The sequence below is a fragment of the Oryctolagus cuniculus genome, chromosome 8, assembly GCF_051225735.1.
Source record: "Oryctolagus cuniculus isolate XC-2025 breed Fujian yellow rabbit chromosome 8, ASM5122573v1, whole genome shotgun sequence".
NCBI lineage: Eukaryota > Metazoa > Chordata > Mammalia > Lagomorpha > Leporidae > Oryctolagus > Oryctolagus cuniculus.
This window is the reverse complement of record NC_142874.1, coordinates 32,968,744-32,989,781: the sequence shown is the minus strand read 5'-3', so window position 1 is coordinate 32,989,781 and position 21,038 is coordinate 32,968,744. Positions and strand designations below refer to the sequence as shown.

General features: G+C 44.2%; 1 long non-coding RNA gene across 4 annotated transcripts; it reads left to right on the top strand.

Moving 5' to 3' along the window:
* The first annotated feature begins 5,928 nt into the window (after window positions 1–5,928).
* On the top strand, window positions 5,929–20,241 carry LOC149124962 (uncharacterized). Of its 4 annotated transcripts, XR_016212532.1 has the most exons (5): window positions 5,931–6,472; window positions 7,787–7,979; window positions 8,500–8,565; window positions 17,439–17,511; window positions 20,071–20,241. It is a non-coding gene; the product is annotated as an uncharacterized LOC149124962 (long non-coding RNA). The 4 variants fall into 4 exon arrangements; XR_016212534.1 differs by lacking the exon at window positions 7,787–7,979 and having other exon boundaries at window positions 5,929–6,472; XR_016212531.1 differs by lacking the exons at window positions 17,439–17,511; window positions 20,071–20,241 and adding an exon at window positions 11,957–12,196 and having other exon boundaries at window positions 5,934–6,472.
* Window positions 20,242–21,038: the final 797 nt, after the last annotated feature.

Below are 21,038 nucleotides of genomic sequence, written 5' to 3'. Positions count from 1 at the left end.
CGGCCATCTGGGGAGTGAACCAGCAGATGGAAGACCTCTCTCTCTGTGTTTATACCTCTCTCTGTAATTCTGTCTTTCATATAAATAATGTAAATCTTTAAAAAAAATCAAATCTAAGGGAAATCAAAAGAAAGGCTCCATGCATCCCACCATCTTCATTTTAAATGCTAGGATGAGATTATGGCCAGTAACACCTTCATGCAGGAAACACTGAGTCAAAGGTAGTTGCTTTATTCCACATTCCTTGAAAAGAGCAGCCTTCTCGTGTCATATTATTTGTTTACGAAGTACAAAAAGAGGCAACTCCGTGAATCCATATCACAATTCTGAGCTCACTAACTATTCTATTAATTATTGTTTTCCTCAATGGAACTTCTGTGGACTTATTTCCCAGAAATATTTGAGCTAGTTACATACACATTCATAGGACATTCTCTACACTTAGAGCTCTCATAATATCACTGGGGGCAGAGGGGTTGCTTTTCATTTATGCCTGAACACATCTTCATTAAAACATCTTGCTGCCCTGATGGACAAGGACGTGAGGTTGGCGTGGCTAATGACATACTTTATACAACAAAGCACCACTTACAACTGAGACACGACCGTGTTCCTAGCTACTTCCGGAGTTGGTTTTGCATTTATCTGAGCTGTAAACAGTGCCCAAATGTCAACTATGTCCCCAGCAAGCGCTCTGGTTTCCTTCAGTTAAGGCACAGGGGTGCACCTCAGCTCTGTTACCGCAGTATTCGACCCTCTGTAGCTCTGTTCTCCTCCCACTGAGGTCACTATCCCTTTTTGCTACAGTTCAGGGTCCATGACACTGAACTCATATTTTTCTCAGAGAGAGGGATGCTTCCTCTCCATCCACTGCGGGAGATGTATTTTGAGACAGTTAGAGGGACACGACACAGCTAGAGAGTTTGAACAGTAGTATGGCTCTCACTTTTTTCTTTTTATTACTAAACCTTTTCTTCTCATTCTAAAAGTAATCTAGGTTCACTGTACAGAAAAATATAAACATGGTAATGCAAACCAATCACATTACCACCAGCCAGAGATAACCAGTCTTAACCAGTCCATTTCCCCTTCAAAGATCCATTTTTTTAGCAATGTTTGGACAGTACTGTATCATGGTTCCTCTATCTTTCATGATATTATGAGCATTAATGTCCCCTTGTTCTTCAAATATGATTTTAATTTCTACACAATACTCATAATGCTTTTAATTCTTAAGCTGTTGTAGAACATTGGGATGTTTTCCAGTTTTCCATTGCTCTAAGTAATGTTATTGAGATCAGCTTTTTGCTATTTTAAAGTTGTCCCTCTTCATTAAAGGAACAATCCAATAGTTCTGTACACATAGCAGGTGTCACCCCGCACACACACAAGGTGACAGCTGCCATCACATTTGCTTCCCACATGGGAGACCTAGAGAAAGAGAGTTTATGACTTGCTTGAGGCCACGGAGCAACTTATTCAAAATTCAGAATGCTTGGATTTATTTTTACTTCTGTCTCTCATGCTATATCAAACACTGGCCTATTCTTTTTACTGGCCATTTTTGGGGTCCATTTGGTTCCATTTATATTAACTCCTGCCAGTCCATTCTGGTCCCTTCCAAAAACCACCTAGCTGGCCTCCAGCACCTGCTTGTGCCAACTCCATCTGCACACCACTACCAGATTGGTTTTTTCTCTATGCCACCATCCAGTCCAAGAATTTCATTGACTTCTCAGTGAACCCTACCTGAAATGCAAGCAACTTGTCTGTTCTCAATGACCCTGCTCCATCCAATCTTTTTTGTGTGTGTGTGTGTGTGTATTCTCACTGTTAGACCCTCTGAGTAAGGATGCTAACACGTCGAGAGGCACACCCCAAAGACTCAGAGTCCAGACCAGCTGATGCAAAAGCAAGAGGATTTATTCAGCGTCTGTGCAGACAGGCCTCCTGAACTCGGGAGTCCAGAGAGCGCCCCCAGCACAGAGCCACACGGTTTATATACCCACAGCAACCAATCAGAAGCACTATAGTGTCCATGCACACAGCAGTCCAATCCGTGAGCTGATCATGTGAAAGGCATGTGTCCTCTATCCAATCAGCTACGGGGTCACATGGGAGGCATGCACACAGCAGTCCAATCCGTGAGCTGATCATGTGAAAGGCATGCGTCTTCTATCCAGTCAGCTATGGGGTCACATGGGAGGCATGCACCTCGTCGCCATTTTGTTGTTTATTTCTTCAGCAGTTCCTTCCCCTGTCAGCGTCATCTTGTTTACCCTGAGGGAGACTGCGTCTCGCTCCCTTCGTTCCCCTGGAGGGAGAGCAGCGTCCCGCTTCCCGCACCATTATTTGAGTATTAGGAGGCATACAAACTGGGTTAGGTCTTAGCACAGCCAGGCGCAAGTGTCTCAGCTAGCTAAGCATAGGGTCCCTTATTTTTATAGCTGCACCTAATGTTAGCTTTGGGGGAAAAAGTTTAGGGCTATAATTTTTAAACTTTAATTTTATTTGGGGCAAAGGTGACTTCTTGTTTTTAATAGTGTTAGCTTAAGTCACTCCATCTTGGTTTGATTTTTAAGGTTCTTCATCACCTCTCTCTCTGCTCACTCCCTGGTGCCCAACTTCCTTCCTCTCCTTTGTGACTTACCCCATTCCAAATATGCCTTTGTTCCTCCTCATCTCTGCAACTTTAACTCAGTCCTCTGAGGTCCCACTCAAGATTCATTTATTCCATGAAATAGGATGGGACCACCAATATGTTTGAAATCATTCAATCTGAATACATTTCTCTGCTTCATCACTTTTGCTTAGGGCTTGGGAACAAACTGCCAGCTCCATTGACCCTATTTCTGCACACACAGAAAAGAATAATTATGCTACACTAACACCTGCCCCATCCACCCCCCAGACTCCTAGAAAGGGTGGAATACGTGCTACGAAGTTTCAGTAAGCTGCTAAGTGCTGTGTCTTCCCTCTCTGCCACTCTGAATTCATTCCAATGCCCAGGTCTGTGCCACCTGAGTAGACTGGATTGCATTCTGTCCCATTGTATTCTCTTGGTGCCTTATGTGTGTTCATAAATTTCATTCCGCTTGACTATGAAGTCTTTGAATAGGGGCTTAGGGCATTTCAAAATGCTTGTATAAAACGGAATTAAAAGATAATTTTGGTGCAAAAAAATTTTTGAAATCCATGCATACCATGAGTCTTCACAAAGCTCATGGAATATACATATTATGAAAAAAGTGCATGGATTTCAAAATGTTTCTACACCAAAATAAACTTAGCTTTTAATTCTATTTTCCATGAACTTTTGAAGTACCCTTGTTGGTATCTTATATGACTTCCATAGCCCCCAGAGCCTAACACTCACTACACACTATCTAATGATGGCTAGTCTCACTAGGTAAGTCCTAACTGGTGAGGTCTGAATGGGGTCACTTTGACATTTAGTTAGAAATGGAAGAGCTGGTGAGGCCAGTTTTTCAGAAGTCTTCTGGGGGCCAGTGCTGTGGAGTAGAGGGTGAGGGCGCTGATTCAAGTCTCGCTACTCCTCTTCCAATCCATCTCTCTACTATGGCCTTGGGCCCTTGCACCCTCGTGGGAGATCCAGAGGAGTCTCCTGGCTCCTGGCTCCTGGCTCTTGGCTTCAGATCAGCACAGCTCCGGCCACTGGGGCCATCTGGGGAGTGAAGCATCAGATGGGAGACCTGTTTCTCTCTCTTACTGCCTCTGCCTCTTTGTGACTCTGTCTTTCAAATACATGAATGAATCTTTAAAGAAAAAAAAAAAAGTCTTCTGCAGTTCCTAGAAGGCTTTGGGTAACATTAGGGTACACCTTATGGAATCTCTGAAGCTGTTCTCTCCCACTGTCCCATCCTCTTGTAAAAATATTAACCTCTCCAACCCCTCTCTTCTGCTCTCGAGTCAGCCCTTACTTTCTCTTACCTGAACCACTGGACATGAACCATTTGCCTGCCTTTAAGCTCTGCTTTGTCACATGGTGTCGCCAGAATGTGACATCTTTGTTATGTCATCCACCAGTGGGTAACCTCTCCTGGATCCCATTATAGGGTCTTTTTTTAAAGAAGCTTCTCACTTGTTTGTTCCCCGAGCATTCTCCAGGCCCTCCCTTGCGCCCTCCCGTACCTTACAAATCTGTGGACAGACTTACCACGTTTTATTACACTTGTCTCCGGTGAGTAGACCATAAACTTCTCAAAGCTGACATCTCTTGTTCATCCCTGTGTCGCCTCTTCACTGAACAGTGCCTAGTGCGTAGTGAGTGCCAGACCGTACTAGGACAACAGCGTGCGGGACAGAGTAACTCCCAGATTCTGTTCATAGATGAGTGTGTCTGGTCTCAAAATAAACTTACACTGTGTGAGGTTTCTTTAAAAAGCAAGGCCTGCATCTTGACAGGAAGTTACGGATTAATAAACAGCTGACGGCACAAACCCTACAGTGTCCAGTGAATCACCAGTGGATCCTTCTGTGAACTGGGTGCTGGGAGAGAGAGATGTCTTCACTGATGGGAGATCTTGCAAAACACTGCAAAGTTCTGGGTACGGGCATCGCCTACTTCCAGAACTATACCATGGTGAAAATGCCGGAGCATAGAAAGGCGGTAACATACATGAATCTTGGGAGGTCTGTGACTTCAGAGATGGAATCAATAACAAACATGTGGACACAGAATGTCCACCAAGCTCCACCTCCCGCCCTGTGTAACACAGCCTGGCCAGCGGTATCCTCTCAGCCTCTAAGTCACTCTTCACGAGGACAAATGATGACTTACGCTGATGGAATCTGGCTTTCCCAAATCGACAGCTGTCTGCAGTGTGGTAGAGTTAAGGCTAGGGCAGAGGGTTTCACAGTTTTAAAATCCAAGAGTCACTTTCCTGTCTTTATTACAGAGCTGAAGGCCTAAGAGGCACAGGCTTGGGCTCAGGCTGCCCTGGAAGCCTTCCTGGTAGATACAGTGCAAAATGGAGCCACCTCTGAGGGCCGCAGCTTTCTGACGATACCCAGCAACCAGAAAGCCAAAGGGGATGACTGGCAGCTGGCCATGTAAACCCGGATCACTGCCAGACCGCAAATAACTCCAACCAAAAGGGTCGTCCCCAGCAGCAGCCGCCTTGCCTTGATTGCTGTCCGCAGATAGTGAAAAGAATTAGTGTTTACAGAGACAAAAGCAAGTTTCAATGAAGTACCTTCCAAGGGAGGAGCAGGCCAGTGGAGACAGCAGGTGGCACCCTTTCCTGCAGGTTTCGGGCCTTTGTCCTCCAGATATGAGGGCCTCAGACAGGAGATGTGGCCAGATGCTCCTGACTGGCATTTGTGATTGACATCTAGGAGTTGGGCTCCCTGTCCCTGTGGTTCCTGGCTGGGCTGAGCTTGCATTCTATCAGGATATTTTATCTACAAATTAATCTGCAAAGTGGGTGGTCTTGGATGCATAACCGAAGGCTTCTGCAATCTCCCGCACCATCCTCACAAGAGGTAACAGCATGGGGCCAGCGCTGTGGTGCAGTGCACTAAGCCCCAGCCTGCAGCCTGCAGCATTGACATCCCATATGGGCACCGGTTCAAGTCCCGGCGGCTCCACTTCCAATCCCGTTCTCTGCTATGGCCTGAGAAAACGGTGAAGAATGGTCCTGGTACTTGGGCCCCTGCACCCACATGGAAGATCAGGAAGAGGCTCCTGGATCCGGATTGGCTCAGCGCCAGCTGTTGCAGCCATCTGGGGGAATGAACCAGAGGATGGAAAATTCATTCTCTCTAACTCTGCCTTTGAAATTAAAAAAAAAAAGGTGATGGCTGCCTCCCCGGAATACCTAGGCTCTTCTGGCTCTCACCCCGTGGTCTTCGGCCATTGCCACCCTGTCTCTGAAGCGCCTGGCCACTGTCTTCTCCCAGGCCCAGGAGAGGGTTCCCATAGGGTGAACCTCCGGCGGGGACCCTCTCCCCGGAGCGCGCGCCATGCCGCTGGGCCCTGCGTGAGGTGGCGGCGCCCGCGGGCCTCGCGGTGGCCCTGCTGACCTGAGGGGCGGCCACCACAGAGCGCTTCCAAGACTGCAGCCTCTCCCAGGGCCGGGGTGGGGTGTGGTGACGAAAAGGCAAAACGTCCCAGGTCAGCGCCGCCAGGGAGGCGTGGACTCCACCGAGGCGCTCAGAGCCGCGCGGCCGCCTCCGTGACCGGCCCGTGGGGGATGCGGGCCGCAGAGGCGCCCCGTTACTGGAAAAAGCAGCCGAGGCGGGGCAGCTGCCTCAGCAAGGCTTCGGTTTGGGTTTCCTGTTTGCTTGGTGGCCTCAGAAACGCTAACGATGGAAGATAACCGCTGAGGGAGACGCGCGGGAATCATGGGAGACGCAGCCATCTTTGCTCGTTTGAGTAGGTCAGGCTTACGCGATGAGACTAACTGCAGAGCGACTCTTCCAGCTTCCTTTGGGACTACCTTGTTGACAGGTATGATTGTCAGCTGCCCTTATAATTGTAGGATAATTTGCAGAATGGGCCTTGTTCACCGGATTTCTTCTGCATTTAAAAATGGAGGAAGGAGGCCGGCGCCGCGGCTCACTAGGCTAATCCTCCGCCTTGCGGCGCCGGCACACCGGGTTCTAGTCCCGGTCGGGGCGCCGGATTCTGTCCCGGTTGCCCCTCTTCCAGGCCAGCTCTCTGCTGTGGCCAGGGAGTGCAGTGGAGGATGGCCCAGGTGCTTGGGCCCTGCACCCACATGGGAGACCAGGAAAAGCACCTGGCTCCTGCCATCAGATCAGCGTGGTGCGCAGCGGCCTTTGGAGGGTGAACCAACGGCAAAGGAAGACCTTTCTCTTTCTCTCTCTCTCTCTCTCTCTCTCTCACTCTCTCACTCTCTCACTGTCCACTCTGCCTGTCAAAAAAAAAAAAAAAAAAAAAAAAAAAGGAGGAAGAAAGGGAGAGAGGAGGGAAAGGCAGGGCGGGCAGGCCCATCACAGAGTCTTTGTGTAAAGTATGTGAGTGGACCTTGAAAAAACCCATGGAAAGTGGAATTTGAAAGATTATTTTGGTGCACAAAAAGCCTTAAACCCATGCATCGCATTTTTTGGTGGTAACATATTTTTCATGAACTTTCTGAGGATGTCTCATGTATCTTCAACTCAGAGAGAAAAATCCATGACCATCTTCAAACTGCCTGATGGAGATTTTCGGTTTTTGCCAAGAGAATTTTAGAACTATTACTTCGAAGCTGGCAAAACCTGAATGAAGAGGGAATACCTAGAAAGCTCACAGGAAGAAATTAAGCATATAGTCTCTGAAGGGTTATTGAACGAATTTTTTTTTTTTTTGGCAAAATCATGGCTAATTTCTTCTCTAATGTCTCCTTGTTTTTATAAAGGGAACAGATTTCATGTATTTCATATATACAGTTTTAAGAACATAATGATACTTTCCACCCTCCCTCTTTCCTCCTTCCTTCCTTATTTTTCTTCTAATTTTGTGATGCTATGCTTTCAATTTACTTTATAATCACAAGGTTAATCCTCTACTGAATAAAGAATTCAATGAATAGGAAGTAGAAAGACCAGAGTTCCTCAGTAATATAGACAAGGCCATATACCATAATGAAATCTCAAGATGTCAAGTTCACTCATACACATGACTTTTTTTTTTTTTGTACTTATATATGAGGTAGCACAAATCAAAGAAAACATATGATATTTGTCTTTTGGGGACTGGTTTATTGAACCAATGATTTCTCAGGGACTTAATCCTATGCCTGACATTCAGCATTTTTTCCAGATACTGGCAATGAACTTGATTGGGCACTGAAGAAAATACTAAATATTGCTCTGTAGGCATTGAAGATCCTGAAAAACCTGATATATTGGGATGCCTGTGTCCCACATCACAAGCCTGCATTTGATTCTGGCTCTGGCTGTTGACTGTAGCCCTCTCCCAATGCAGACCATGGGAAGCAACAGTGATGGCTCAAGTAATTGGGTTCTTGTCACTCATGTGGGAGATCTGGATTGGATTTATGGCTTTTGGCACTGGCAACCCTTTCATTGTGAGCACTGGGGGAATAAACCAGTAGTTAGGATCTCTCTGTCTCTCTCTGTCTTTCTGACTTTCAAATAAATACATTTTTTAAAAGAGTGACCTATTGGAATGGAAGCAAGATTGTAGCCATCACTGGTGATAGTACTAATGTCAGCCTGGTGTTAAATAGAGCAAATGTTGGATGTGCAGTGAGATTTGCAGGAACAGGCATAACCAAATAAGCTTCTGATATCATTCTCAGCAATGACAACCTTGCAAGTGTTATTAAAGCTGTCATGTGGGGTAGAAATGTTCATGACAAAATCCGGATTCTTCCCATTTCAATTGGTTGTCAGTGTTATAGATACAACTGTGGTCTTCCTGGGAGCTTGTGTAGTCTAGGATTCTTAGAGCCATGCATACCCTTCCTGTACAGCTCACAACAAACTCTTTTGCTTCTCTTGCTCTGGCAGTCAGAAAGCTTTTGGAAGCCCTGTGGTGGGAGAAAATCTCTGTTGTCCATTTCAGCTGTGAAATTGGTAAGTTTACAATATATCACTACTTTTAGTGCTATGTTTGTTGGTGAAATCATTTTCTATTTTAACAGTGGAAGGGATATTTCCCTGCATGTTCTTTCCTCTATCCATTAGATCGTGATCATTAAAATGTAATTAGATGCAACTTTTTGATGAAATTAATGCCAAGAATGTTCATAGTAAAATGTATGTATCTGAGGCTCTTCATTAGTAATATCTGTTGTTTGGCAGGCGCCCATTTGCAATATCAGAGACACATGTTCATTTGTCTAAATCTTAGTTCAGACATGTGACTATGGTACATTTTCATTGCATTAAGATATTGCTGTGGTTTTTTTTTTAATATTTATTTATTTTATTTGGAAAACAGAAGGACACAGACAGACCTCTTGTCTAGTGAGTCTCTCTCCAAAGACCCACAACGGCCAGGGCTGGGAGAGGGGAGAGGCTGAAACCACAATCCAGAACTGTGTCCAGATCTCCTGTGAGAATGATAGAGATTCGAGTACTTGAACCGTCCGTCACCTGCTGAGTGCCAGGTGTGCATTAGCCGGAGGCTAGAATTAGCTGGAACTCAAACCCAGGTAGAGGGTGTGGTGTCTCAAACAGAAGCTTAAATACTGAGCCAAACGCCTGCCCCTGCTTCTGTTCTTACCCACAGTTCTAAATGACTATATGTATCTTGCTGTTCGAGTTCATTGGAAGAAAAGATTAAACATACTAAACATGCACAAAGGTCAGAATTAAAACTAAAAATCAAAGATCCATTTTGGGAGTTGTACTCAGGTAGAATCAAAGGCCCGGATAGAACAACGGCAGATAGACTCTTCCATCCACATACTTGCTTTGTTGAGTCACCTAGTTTAAGAAAAGGAACATATTCAGAATTCACACAAATTTTACCTTAAACACTTAAAATAGTAACCCCCCCAGAAAAACCCCTCTTTTTGATTTATCCTTTTGTTTTTATAGTAAAGACATGATTTATAATTTTTTCTTAAGAAATACAACATTTTAAAGATTTATTTATTTGAAAGGCAGAGCTATACAGAGAAAGAGAGAGAGATCTTCCATCGATGGCCATAACAGCCAGGGCTGGGCCAGGCTAAAGCCAGGAGCCTGGATCTCCATCTTTTTCTCCTACATGGGTGGCAGGAGCCCAAATACTTTGGCTATCTTCTGTTGTTTTTCCAGGCATATTATCAGGGAGCTGGAGCAGAAGTAGAGCATCCAGGACTGGAACTGGTGCCCATCTGGGACGGTGCTATCAAATGTGGTGACTTAACCCATTGTGCCACACCAGTTCCAATTAGAGTTGTCTTCACCACTACATTTAAAGGTTGTTCTTTGGAAGTGGTGGATTCATAGAGATAATGTGAGAATTATAGATAAAGCACAGACAGAAGTACTTTTGTAGAGGGAGTGTGAATATACTTCCTTTCATGTTTTTCTGGTAGAATTTCAAAAGCAAAATTATTAACATATTCATATATTAATATTTACTATTAATAAGCATCAGTCATCTGCATTATTCAAGGTAAAGACTCATCTAACAGGTTGAAGACCTTCATTGAAACTGTACTGATTTATCATTCTATTCTGTAGACAAGGAAGAAATGTTACTAAGGATGAATGCTTTCTAAAAATACAGGCAGGCTTGGTCTAATGTCTTAACCTTTGAGTCAATTTGTTCTTTAATTACAGTCACTCTTATAGTTACTGAAAAACAAAACAAAAGAGTGGAAATACTCAAAGCTCCACCAAGAGTTTTTTCCTGTTGCAGCTGGGTACCAGCTGTGTCTACCAAAACTCTGGAGGCTCTACAAGGAAACCCAAGTGCAAGATGGGATTTGTGTAAACGTCCCACACAAACTCTGCTCTTTTTCTCTGTGTCATAAATGTGGCTATTGGAATCTGCTTCACGGTTTACTTTCTACACCTTGGGCTGAGTTCACTTTAAGATTAAGTTGAGAGTGTTTTGTGTTCTGGTTTCTCACCAAATCCCAGAAACTTTATTCGTTATAGCCTACAAGGGAGCTGTGGAAATGGATCCCTTTCTTAATTCCCGTTTGGTTGTTCGGCATGCCAACTTTGAAAAGATATCAAAAGCGAGGGCCTCCTTCACGGAGGTAGTGAGCCAGAGACTTTGGCCCAGTGTTGCATTCATCTCTCTCTCTCTCTCTCTCTTTCTCTCTCTCTCTCCTTTTCATATAGTCCACTTTTCTGGAAAGCCCTGCGTGGCCAGTATTTTAGAATGTTCTGGATAACAGGGATGGTCACCTGTCTTCCAGCAGCTTGTTGGATAGTAAACTTGACAGAGCAAGAATATGCTTGAGTTAAAGTAAAACTCAGAATTTTACTGGCAGATAATTGCTGATTTTTAACGAGAGACGGTCTTCCCTCATGACAGTTGCGATTTGTATTGATGGGGACATCATAATGATAAGTATGGTAACCTGACCATATGCTGCTCCAAGAGTCTTAAGAAAATGCTCCCTTTTCTTCTTCTTCTCCTTCTCCTTCTCCTTCTCCTTCTCCTTCTCCTTCTCCTTCTCCTTCTCCTTCTCCTTCTCCTTCTCCTTCTCCTTCTTCTTCTTTTTGACAGGCAGAGTGGACAGTGAGAGAGAGAGACAGAGAGAAAGGTCTTTCTTTGCCATTGGTTCACCTTCCAATGGCCGCCGCAGCCAGCGCGCTGCAGCCGGCACACCGTGCCTATCTGATGGCAGGAGCCAGGTGCTTCTCCTGGTCTCCCATGGGGTGCAGGGCCCAAGGACTTGGGCCATCCTCCACTGCACTCCCTGGCCACAGCAGAGAGCTGGCCTGGAAGAGGGGCAACCAGGACAGAATCCGGCGCCCCGACTGGGACTAGAACCTGGTGTGCCGGCGCCGCAAGGCGGAGGATTAGCCTATTGAGCCGCGGCGCTGGCCTTCCCTTTTCTTCTAACACCTGGAAGAAAGGAAACACTTTCTTTGTGGATTATATGAATGTCTCCAGATGGGCTCAGTGGGTTTTTAATTTTTTCATTTGCTAGTTTGTATGATCAATACATTTGAAATAATTAGTGATTAAAAAAAAACCCAAACCAATCAAGTTGTAATAGAGCCTATGTTTTAGTGTCTTGGAGAATTGTTGACTCTCAGATATCATGAGGTGGAATATGATTTATCTTTTTTAAAGATTTATTTATTTACTTGAAAGTCAGAGTTACACAGAGAGAAAAGGAGAAGCAGAGAGAGAGAGAGAGAGAGGTCTTCCAGTCTGCTGGTTCACTCCTCAGTTGGCCACAACGGCCGGAATTGTGCCAATCTGAAGCCAGAGCCAGGAGCTTCCTCCAGGTCTCCCACACAGGTGCAGGGGCCTAACGACTTGATCCATTTTCTGCTGCTTTCTCAGGCCATACCAGAGAGCTGGGTTGGAAGTGGAGCAGCTGGGACTCGAACCAGCACTTATATGGGATGCCAGCACTGCAGTTAGCTGCTTTACCCGCTATACCACAGCACCAGCTCCTGGAATATGCTTTAGTAAACGAAGACCTTAAATCCAATCTGTTTTTGCTTTTTGTACAATTATGTTTAGTTCTGTACATTTGAGTTTGAGGAAATTATTGACTTACGAAATAAATTTTTAGCATATAATGTCAGGGCTGTTAACATTCTGAAGAACTAAAGATATTCAAGCTTCTTAGCTTTCCTTCTTGTGTCCAAAGGGGGCGCTAGCAGGACGTCCTCCTGAGAGAGGGGAAGGTCTTCACACCCTGACCTCTTGGCTATCAGGTCTTTGCTTCTCTCTGAGTCTCCAGAGAGCGAAAGAACTTAGAGGCATGACTTTGAATACGCTGTAGCCTAGTCTTTACCCACAAGGTTGGGAAGGTGAACCCCAGAGACACCCTCGCTGTCCACAGCCCTACCGAGCCTGGGTGTTAACCTGCTTGTCTATAGCCTTTAGGGTCCTGTGTCCGCTCCTTCTCCTCACCTGCCAGGTACAGCGATCAGATCTCCAGCGCCTGGCAATAGCTCAAAGGAGCTAGTTCTGCCGGAAAAGAATCTCCTTTGGCCCTAAAAGAAGGCCTAACACTCACATCCCAGTGATGGCAACACTTGTGGTCACAAAGAGACAGGGGCTTGCCTCCCACGCTCTTCCTGGACGTCTTGTCTACTTCAGGATTGCCCTAGGTGGTGATTTAAAAGGGTTCATTTCGCTGGCATACAACAGTCCTGGGGAGCGGTCTCACTCAGATCACCAGGCCTCGTGCAAGATCTTCCTTACCCTGGACTCATCCCCTCCAGTCTTCCAGAGAAGCTCTGCCGATTGTCACCGGAAAAAAAGAATCTTGCTGGTGTCACTCTTAGCACCCTGTGGTCAAATCTTGGCCCACAAGGTTAGGACAACAGAAAAGAGAATCCCAGAAACACTGTCCCTAGCCCAGTTCCTTTAGATAGAGCCTCTGGAATTGTTCTGGTGCCAAGAGGAGTTCCATGGCCCGACTTGCTCAGCCTTTGAGTCCAGCCAGCGTTCCCATCGGGTGGCAGGAGTGGCATCAGGCAGTGAGTCCCCATCAGCACCAGACAGACCATGGTAGGGTGGGCTCTGGTCCTGATCCCAGGCTGCGCTGGTCTCCATGGGCTCTGGGTGTGATCCAACACTGTGGCATTGGTGGCTACTGGGCCTGTGACAGACTACGCACTTCTGGACACTTCCCAAATCCAATGTGAACAACACACCAACTACAGATTTGGGGCAAATCTGAGCCTGGGGATTATTTTAGGACTGGAAGAATGACAACACATCAACAACAGAACCGCACAAACCTCGACTCTGGGCGCCATCTAGTGTTGCAATAGCAGAAGTATCCACAAGCACAGAGAAAATAGACTGCTTAGAATTTCTGGAAGGACAGTCACAAAGGAAGCTAAATTACTGTACCTAACCCTCCAATATGCTGATGATGTTGTACACTACCAAGCATTATAAACTTCCAGGAAAACACGGCCTCACCTAAGGAACAAAATAAGGTGCCAGAAACCAACTGTGTAGACACTGAAATTTTCAAATGCTTAAACAGTAGCAAAAAGACTGGTTTAAGGAAACTCAATGAACTTCAAGAGAACAAGCAAAAAAAAAAAAAAAAAAAAAAAAAAAAAAAAAAAATTAGTGCTATATCAGAGCCTAAACTGAGACTTGGAAGTAATTGAAATAAATCAGAAATCTTCCGACTAGAAAGTGTACTAAATGAAACTAATACTGCAATAGAAGGTGTCAAGAGCAGACTAGATCAAACAGAAGAATCAAGGGGCTTGAAAGCAGGTTACTAGGGGCTGGCACTGTGGTGTAGTAGGTTAAGCCTCTGCTGCAGTACTGGCATCGTGTATGAGTGCTGGTTCGAGTCCCAGTTGCTCTGTTCCTGATCCAGCTCCCTGATGATGGTCTGGAAAAGCAGTGGAAGATGGCCCAAGGGCTTAGGCCTTTGCACCCAAGTGTGGGATCCGGAAGAAGCTCCTGGTTTTGGATTGGCCCTGCTATGGCCGTTTTGGCCATTTGGAGAGTGAACCAGCGGTTGGAAGATCTCTCTCTCTCTGCAAACCCCCCCCTCCCCTTAACTCTGCCTCTCAGATAAATCAATCTTTTTTAAAAAAGAAAGAAAACAGGTTACTTGAAAATAATTGGAGTTAGAGGAAAAAAATCAAAAGGAATGAAGAAAGCTTATAGGAACTTTGAGACAGTAGGAAAAGAGGAAATATCTTAATTATTGGGGTTCAAGAGGGACTTGACAATGCCAAAAGGGTAGAAAGCATATTTAAAGAGATAATGACAGAAAACTTTCCACACTAAGAAAAAGGTACAACTTCCCAGGCCAAAAGTCACCAGTCAGATTCAACCCAACCAAGTCTACCCCCCAGGTGTATTATAATCAACTTATTCAAGGTTAAAGATAAAGAGAGTTTTCACAAAGCTGCAAAAGAAAACAAAGAACATATAAGAGAGTCCAGATTCACCTGACTTAGACTGCTCAGCAGAAATTTTACAGGCCAGGAGAGAGTGAGATGAGACTTTCACAGTATTGAAAAAAAAATTGACAGCCAAGAATATTGTACCCAGCAAAGGGATCCTTCATATATGAGGGGAAAAGCTACACAAACAAAAGCTGAGGGAATGTGTTACCACTAAAATCCACGGGGTACAGCAAAAGCAGTGCAAGAGGGAAGTTTAGAGCAGTCAATGCTTGCATCAACAAAGAAATACCTCAAATAAATAACTTATTGTTGCACCTGGAAGAACTAGAAAAACAAGAACAAAATCAAGCCCAAAAGTTGTAGAAGGAAAAAAATAATGAAACTCAGGGCACAAACAAATGACTTAGTGACTAAAAAGTTAAAAAAAAAAAAATGAAATGAAGACCTGGTCTTAGAAAAGAAAAACAAAACCAAAAAAATTTTAGCAGACTAAGGAAAAAAATGGAGAAAATTTAAAAATTCAAATCAGAGATGAAAAGGGAGAGATTATAACATAAACTTCAGAAATAGAAAATTTTAAGAGATTATGATAAACAATTATATGGTCACAATTTGTTAACAAAAAAAAAAAGAATAAATTTCTTGACACATACACATTACCAGATTGAAACATGAGAAATATAATACCTAAACAGACCAATAATTAGTAGTGAGATTGAATCCGTAATATAAAATGTCTCCAATCAAAGAAAAGCCAGGATCAGATGGCTTCACTGCTGAATGTTAGCAAACATTTAAGAAAGAATTAACAGCAATCCTCTCTACTTCCTTAAAAAAAAATAGAAGAAGAGGAAATTCTTCTAAACTCATTCTGTGAGATCACCATCATCGTGATACCAAAGCCAGACATACCAACAAAAGCAAGCTGCAGGCCAGTATCCTTAATAAGCATAAATGCAAAAATCCTTGAAAATACACTAACAAAAGGAATCCAACTGCACATTAACAATAGTATTCACTGGGATCAAGTGGGTTTCAACCCAAGATACAAGGATGCGAATCAATACATTTGATACACCATATCAACAGAATGAAGGACAGAAGTCATATGACCATCTCAATAGATGCAGAAGAGGCAATTAATGAAAATCAACATCCCTTCATGATAAAACCTCCGAACAAATTAGATATAGAAGTAATATACTCACCATGATAAAGCCCATGTATACCAAGCTAATAAGCAACATCAAACGGAATGAGGCTTCCCTCATTGAACTTGAAAGCTTTCCCTCTAAGATCCAGAACAAAACAAGGATGCCCATTTTTAACACTTTTCTTTACCATCATACTGGAAGATGAAACCAGAGACATTAGGCAAGACAAAGAAATAAAGTGTATCTAAACTGGAAAGGAGGAAGTCGGATTGTCATTGTTTGAAGATTTTAGTTATGGAAAATCTTACAGAGGCCACCAAAAAGCAATTAGAGCTAAGTAACTGATTCAGTAAAGTTGCAGGATACGAAATTGATATGTAAAAATTAGTAGCATTGCTATACACAGTAGCAATTATCTGATGAAGAAATTAAGAAAGTGATCCCATTTCCAACACCTACAAAAAAACCCTAGGAATAAATTTAACAAAAAAGGTGAAACATCTCTACAATGAAAAATACATATCATTAATGAAAGAAATTGATGAAGCCACAAAGAAAAGGAAAGACATTCTGCATTCTTGGATAAAAAGACCTACATTACTCAAATGTCCATATTCCCTAAAGCTATTTACATATTCAGTATAATCCCTATTGGGGTCTGCGCTGTGGCACAGGGGTTAAAGCCCTGGCCTGAAGCACCGAGATCCCATATGGGTGCCGGTTCTAGTCCTAGCTGCTTCACTTCCCATCCAGCTCTCTGCTATGGCCTAGGGAAGCAGTGGAAGATGGCCCAAGTCCTTGGGCCCCTGCACCCACGTGGGAGACCCAGAAGAAGCTCCTGGCTCCTGGCTTCGGATTGGCGCATCTCTGGCTGTTGTGGCCATCTGGAGAGTGAACCATCAGATGGAAGACCTCTCTCTCTGTCTCTACCTCTCTCTATAACTCTGTCTTTCAAATAAAAAAAATGTAATCTTCAATGTAATCCCTATTGAAGTAACAATGTCTTTTTTTTTTTTTAGCAAGAGAAAATGCTACCAAAATTTGTATAGAACCACAAAAGACCTCAAATAGCTAAAGCAGTCTTGGGTGGGGTGGGGTTGGGAGAGCAGGAGCATTATACTCCTTGACTTTAATACATATTGCAGAGCTATAGCGACAAAACAGCATAGTATAGTCATAAAAACATAACATAGAGCAGTGGAACAGAGCCAAGTGCCTAGAAGTAAACCCACATATCTATAGTCAACTGCTCTTTGACAGAGATACTAAAAAATGGATTGAAAAAAGGACAGTCTTGCCGGCACCATGGCTCAACTAGGCTAATCCTCCGCCTGCGGCGCCGGCACCCTGGGTTCTAGTCCCAGTTGGGGCGCCAGATTCTGTCCTGGTTGCTCATCTTCCAGTCCAGCTCTCTGCTGTGGCCTGGGAAGGCAGTGGAGGATGGCCCAAGTGCTTGGGCCCTGCACCCCATGGGAGACCAGGAGGAAGCACCTGGCTCCTGGCTTCAGATCGGCGCAACGCGCTGGCCACAACACACCAGCCGTAGCAGCCACTTGGGGGGTGAACCAATGGAAAAAGGAAGAGCTTTCTCTCTTTCTCTCTCTCTGTCTCACTGTCTAACTCTGCCTGTCCAATAAAAAAAAAAAAAAAAAAAGGCCAGTCTTGACAATATGTGATGCTGGGAGACTGGGTATCTACATGAAAAAGATTGAAACTATATCCACTATATCCGTTTCTCTTACCACACTTATATACAAAACTCAACTCAAGGTGGATTGAAGATCTAGATGTTTGAATCTGCTTGAAGAGATCATGGGAGAAACCCTTCAGGACACTGGAATGGGTAAGGATGTTGTTAGATATATATCCCAAAAGCACAAGAAACAAAAGCAAATTGACAAGTGGAGTCTCATTAAACTGAAGAGCTTCTGCATTGCAAAGGAAGTGATCAACAGAATGAAGTGGGGACCCAAGGGTGTAGAGGGTTAAGCCACCACACTGATGCTGGCATGTCACATGGCTGCCAGTTCATGTTACTGCTGTTCCACTTTCCCAACTGTCTGCTCATGGCCTAGGAAGAGCATCAGAAGATGACCCAAGTGCTTGTGCCCCTGCCACCCACATAGGAGACTCAGATGAAGCTCCTCAGTTCTGGCTTCAGCCTGGTCCAGCCCTGGCTTTTACAGTCATTTGAGGAGTGAACCAGTGGATGGAAGATTTTCTCTCTCTCTCTCTCTCTTTGTATCTCTCTTCCTCCCTCCCTCCCTCCCTCCCTCCCTCCCTCTCTGTAACTCTGACTTTCAATAAATAAATCTTTAAAAAAGCCACACAACAGAGTGAAGGGATAACCTACGGAAAGGAAGACAAGGGTTAATAACTAGAATATATAGGAACTTAATTGAATGTAAAAAAACACAAATAATACAACTTTAGAATGGCCAGTAGATCTAAAAAGACATTTATCTTTTTTTTTTTTTTTGACAGGTAGAGTTAGACAGTGAGAGAGAGAGACAGAGAGGAAGGTCTTCCTTTTCCGTTGGTTCACCCCCCCCCCCAAATGGCTGCTATGGCTGGCACACTGCGCCAATCCGAAGCCAGGAGCCAGGAGCTTCCTCCTGGTCTCCCATGGGGTGCAGGGCCCAAGCACTTGGGCCATCCTCCACTGCCTTCCCAGGCCACAGCAGAGAGCTGGACTGGAAGAGGAGCAACCGGGACAGAATCTGGCACCCCAACCGGGACTAGAACCCAGCGTGCCAGCGCTGCAGGCGGAGGATTAGCCTAGTGAGCCATGGTGCCAGCCTAAAAAGACATTTATCAAATTAAGACATACACAATGACCAACAGGTACGTGGGGAAAAAAAAACCAGTATCACTAATCATCAGAGAAATGTGAGTCAAAAGCACAGTGAAGCATCACCTCACTCAGTCTAGTTAGATTGGCTATTATTGAAAAAGCCATCAAATGATGGCATGGATATAGAGAAGGAACATCTGCCCATGGTTGATGAGAATGTAAATTAGAAATAATTTTGGAAAAACCTATGGGACATATTTTTAAAAAACCTGAAAATGAAAGCATGTGATACAGTAGTCCAATAATTGGGTATATATCCAAGGAAAATGAAATCGGTCTGTCAGAGATATCTGCAATGCTCATGTTTATTGCAGCATTGTTCATGATAGCAGATAAATGGAAACAACTAAAGTATCCACCCACTGATGATGGGTAAAGAAAATGGGGTAGATATATACAATGGAATACCACTCAGCCATAACAAAGGATAACATAAAACTAGAGGATGCCATTCACAAAACCATGGCTGGAACTGGAGGTCATTATGTTAAGTGAAATAAACCATGTCCAGAAAGACAAGTATCATGGGATCTCATTCAGATGTGGAGTCTGAGCAAAGGTGAACTCAGAGGCTGGGAACAGAAGAGAGAAGGGAGGGAAAGGGAAGGGTTGATTAATGAGTGCTAAGTTACAGTTAGAGAGGAGTAAGAAGTTTTGGGGTTCTACTGCACAGAAGAGTGACTATACATAATCTTTATGTGCTGTATATGTGTTTGTTTTTAAAACACTACAAAAATATTTGACTATGTTGACCATATGGAAGTGTTAATCTTTAGGGCGATAGATTGGATATTGTATGCTGTATATGGACTTCAAGACACCACATACCATATGACATACCCTGTAGATACACATGATTTTTTAAAAAAAGATTTATTGATTTATTTATTTTAAAGTCAGAGTTACACAGACAGAGGAGAGGCAGAGAGAGAGAGAGAGAGAGAGAGAGAGAGAGATCTTCCATCCACTGGTTCACTCCCAAATTGGCCGCAAATGCCAGAGCTGCGCCAATCCGAAGCCAGGAGCCAGGAGCTTCTTCTGGGTCCCCCACGCAGGTGCAGGGGCCCAAGGACTTGGGCCATCTTCTACTGCATTCCCAGACCATAGCAGAGAGCTGGATCGGAAGTGGAGCAGCTGGGTCTTAAACTGGCGCCCATATGAGATGCAGGCACTTCAGACCAGGGTGTTAACCTGCTGCACCACAGTGCCGGCCCCAATACACATGATTTTTATGTTTCTGTTAAAAAAAACTTTTTAAATAAATAGGAATAAGACATATATGGAAGCAGGAGTTTCATTGGCAACTCAGAACAACCATAACACATGGTTTTGTTTGGAAGTGTCCGATAGCATTTACACAAAGCCAAGGATAGTGTATAAACATCATCCAACAGAGATGATCTATTAAGTATACAGCTTCCTAAATTCAGAATCTTCTGATATGGAGATTTTGAGTTAAGTCTAGAAAATGAGGGTTGTTTGGGGCCATGATGTTGTCATCCCATATTGAAACTGGTTCGTGTCTTGGATGCTGCATTTCCAATCCAGTTCCCTTCTAGTGCACCTGGTAAAGCAGTAGAAGATATCCCAAGTACTGGGGCCCCTGCCACCCACATGGGAGACCAAGAAGAAACTCCTGGCTTCAGCCTGGCTCAGCCCTGGCTATTGCGGCCATCTGGGGAGTGAACCAGAGGATAGAAGATTCTCTCTCTCTCTCTGTGTAACTCTGCCTTTGAAGTAAATAAATATTTTTTTTTAAAAGCTGGAAAATGAGTTTTTCTAGTCTTGGAAGCATGATGAAGGCATTCAAGGATGAGAGCCAGCATGTGGTGTGTTTTAGTGTGGTTTCTCCTGTATTTGTGTGTGAGGAGGCAGGGATGCAGGGAAAGTCAGTTGGTGACCCAAGTCCTGCTGAGCCCCTGCTCTGTGGCAAGTTCTGGAGGATAATAGTGAATAGGACCCAGCCTTTATCCTCAAGGAGCTTTTAAGCTGTGAATGTAGGGACAGGGTAGGAAGTGAGACACTAAAGATGAAGCAAACAAATAAGCCATTTCCTATGAGTGATGATAGTCTGATGAAGAAAGGATTGGGTTGGGGCTGCTTTAGCTGGGACTTTCAGGAGACAGCCATGTTATCCATTGAAGTACTTTCTCAGATGCAGAGAGGAACAAAGGGTGAAGGCAGGAGACAGAGGTGGATTTTATTCTAAGCACAATGCAGGGTCCCAGCCAGGAAGTTGAAACCAGGATGTTTACATTCTAGGCTACCCTGGCTAGAATGCAGAGGATGGACTAGGTGGACATGGGCAGAGAAGAGAGCTGGAGGACTCCCAGCTGGGAGAGACTTGAGGAGTCTGGTCAACATGGTGGGAGTTTGCACTAGAGTTGTATGTATGTATCTCAAAATGAAGCAAATTTGAGGTGTGGATGTGTTGCTGTGGATTCGTTCTGAGAGGAGGAGCACAGTGGGAGAAAGAGTCACCACACAGACACCGGGAGTTGGATAAAAGTGGGCCA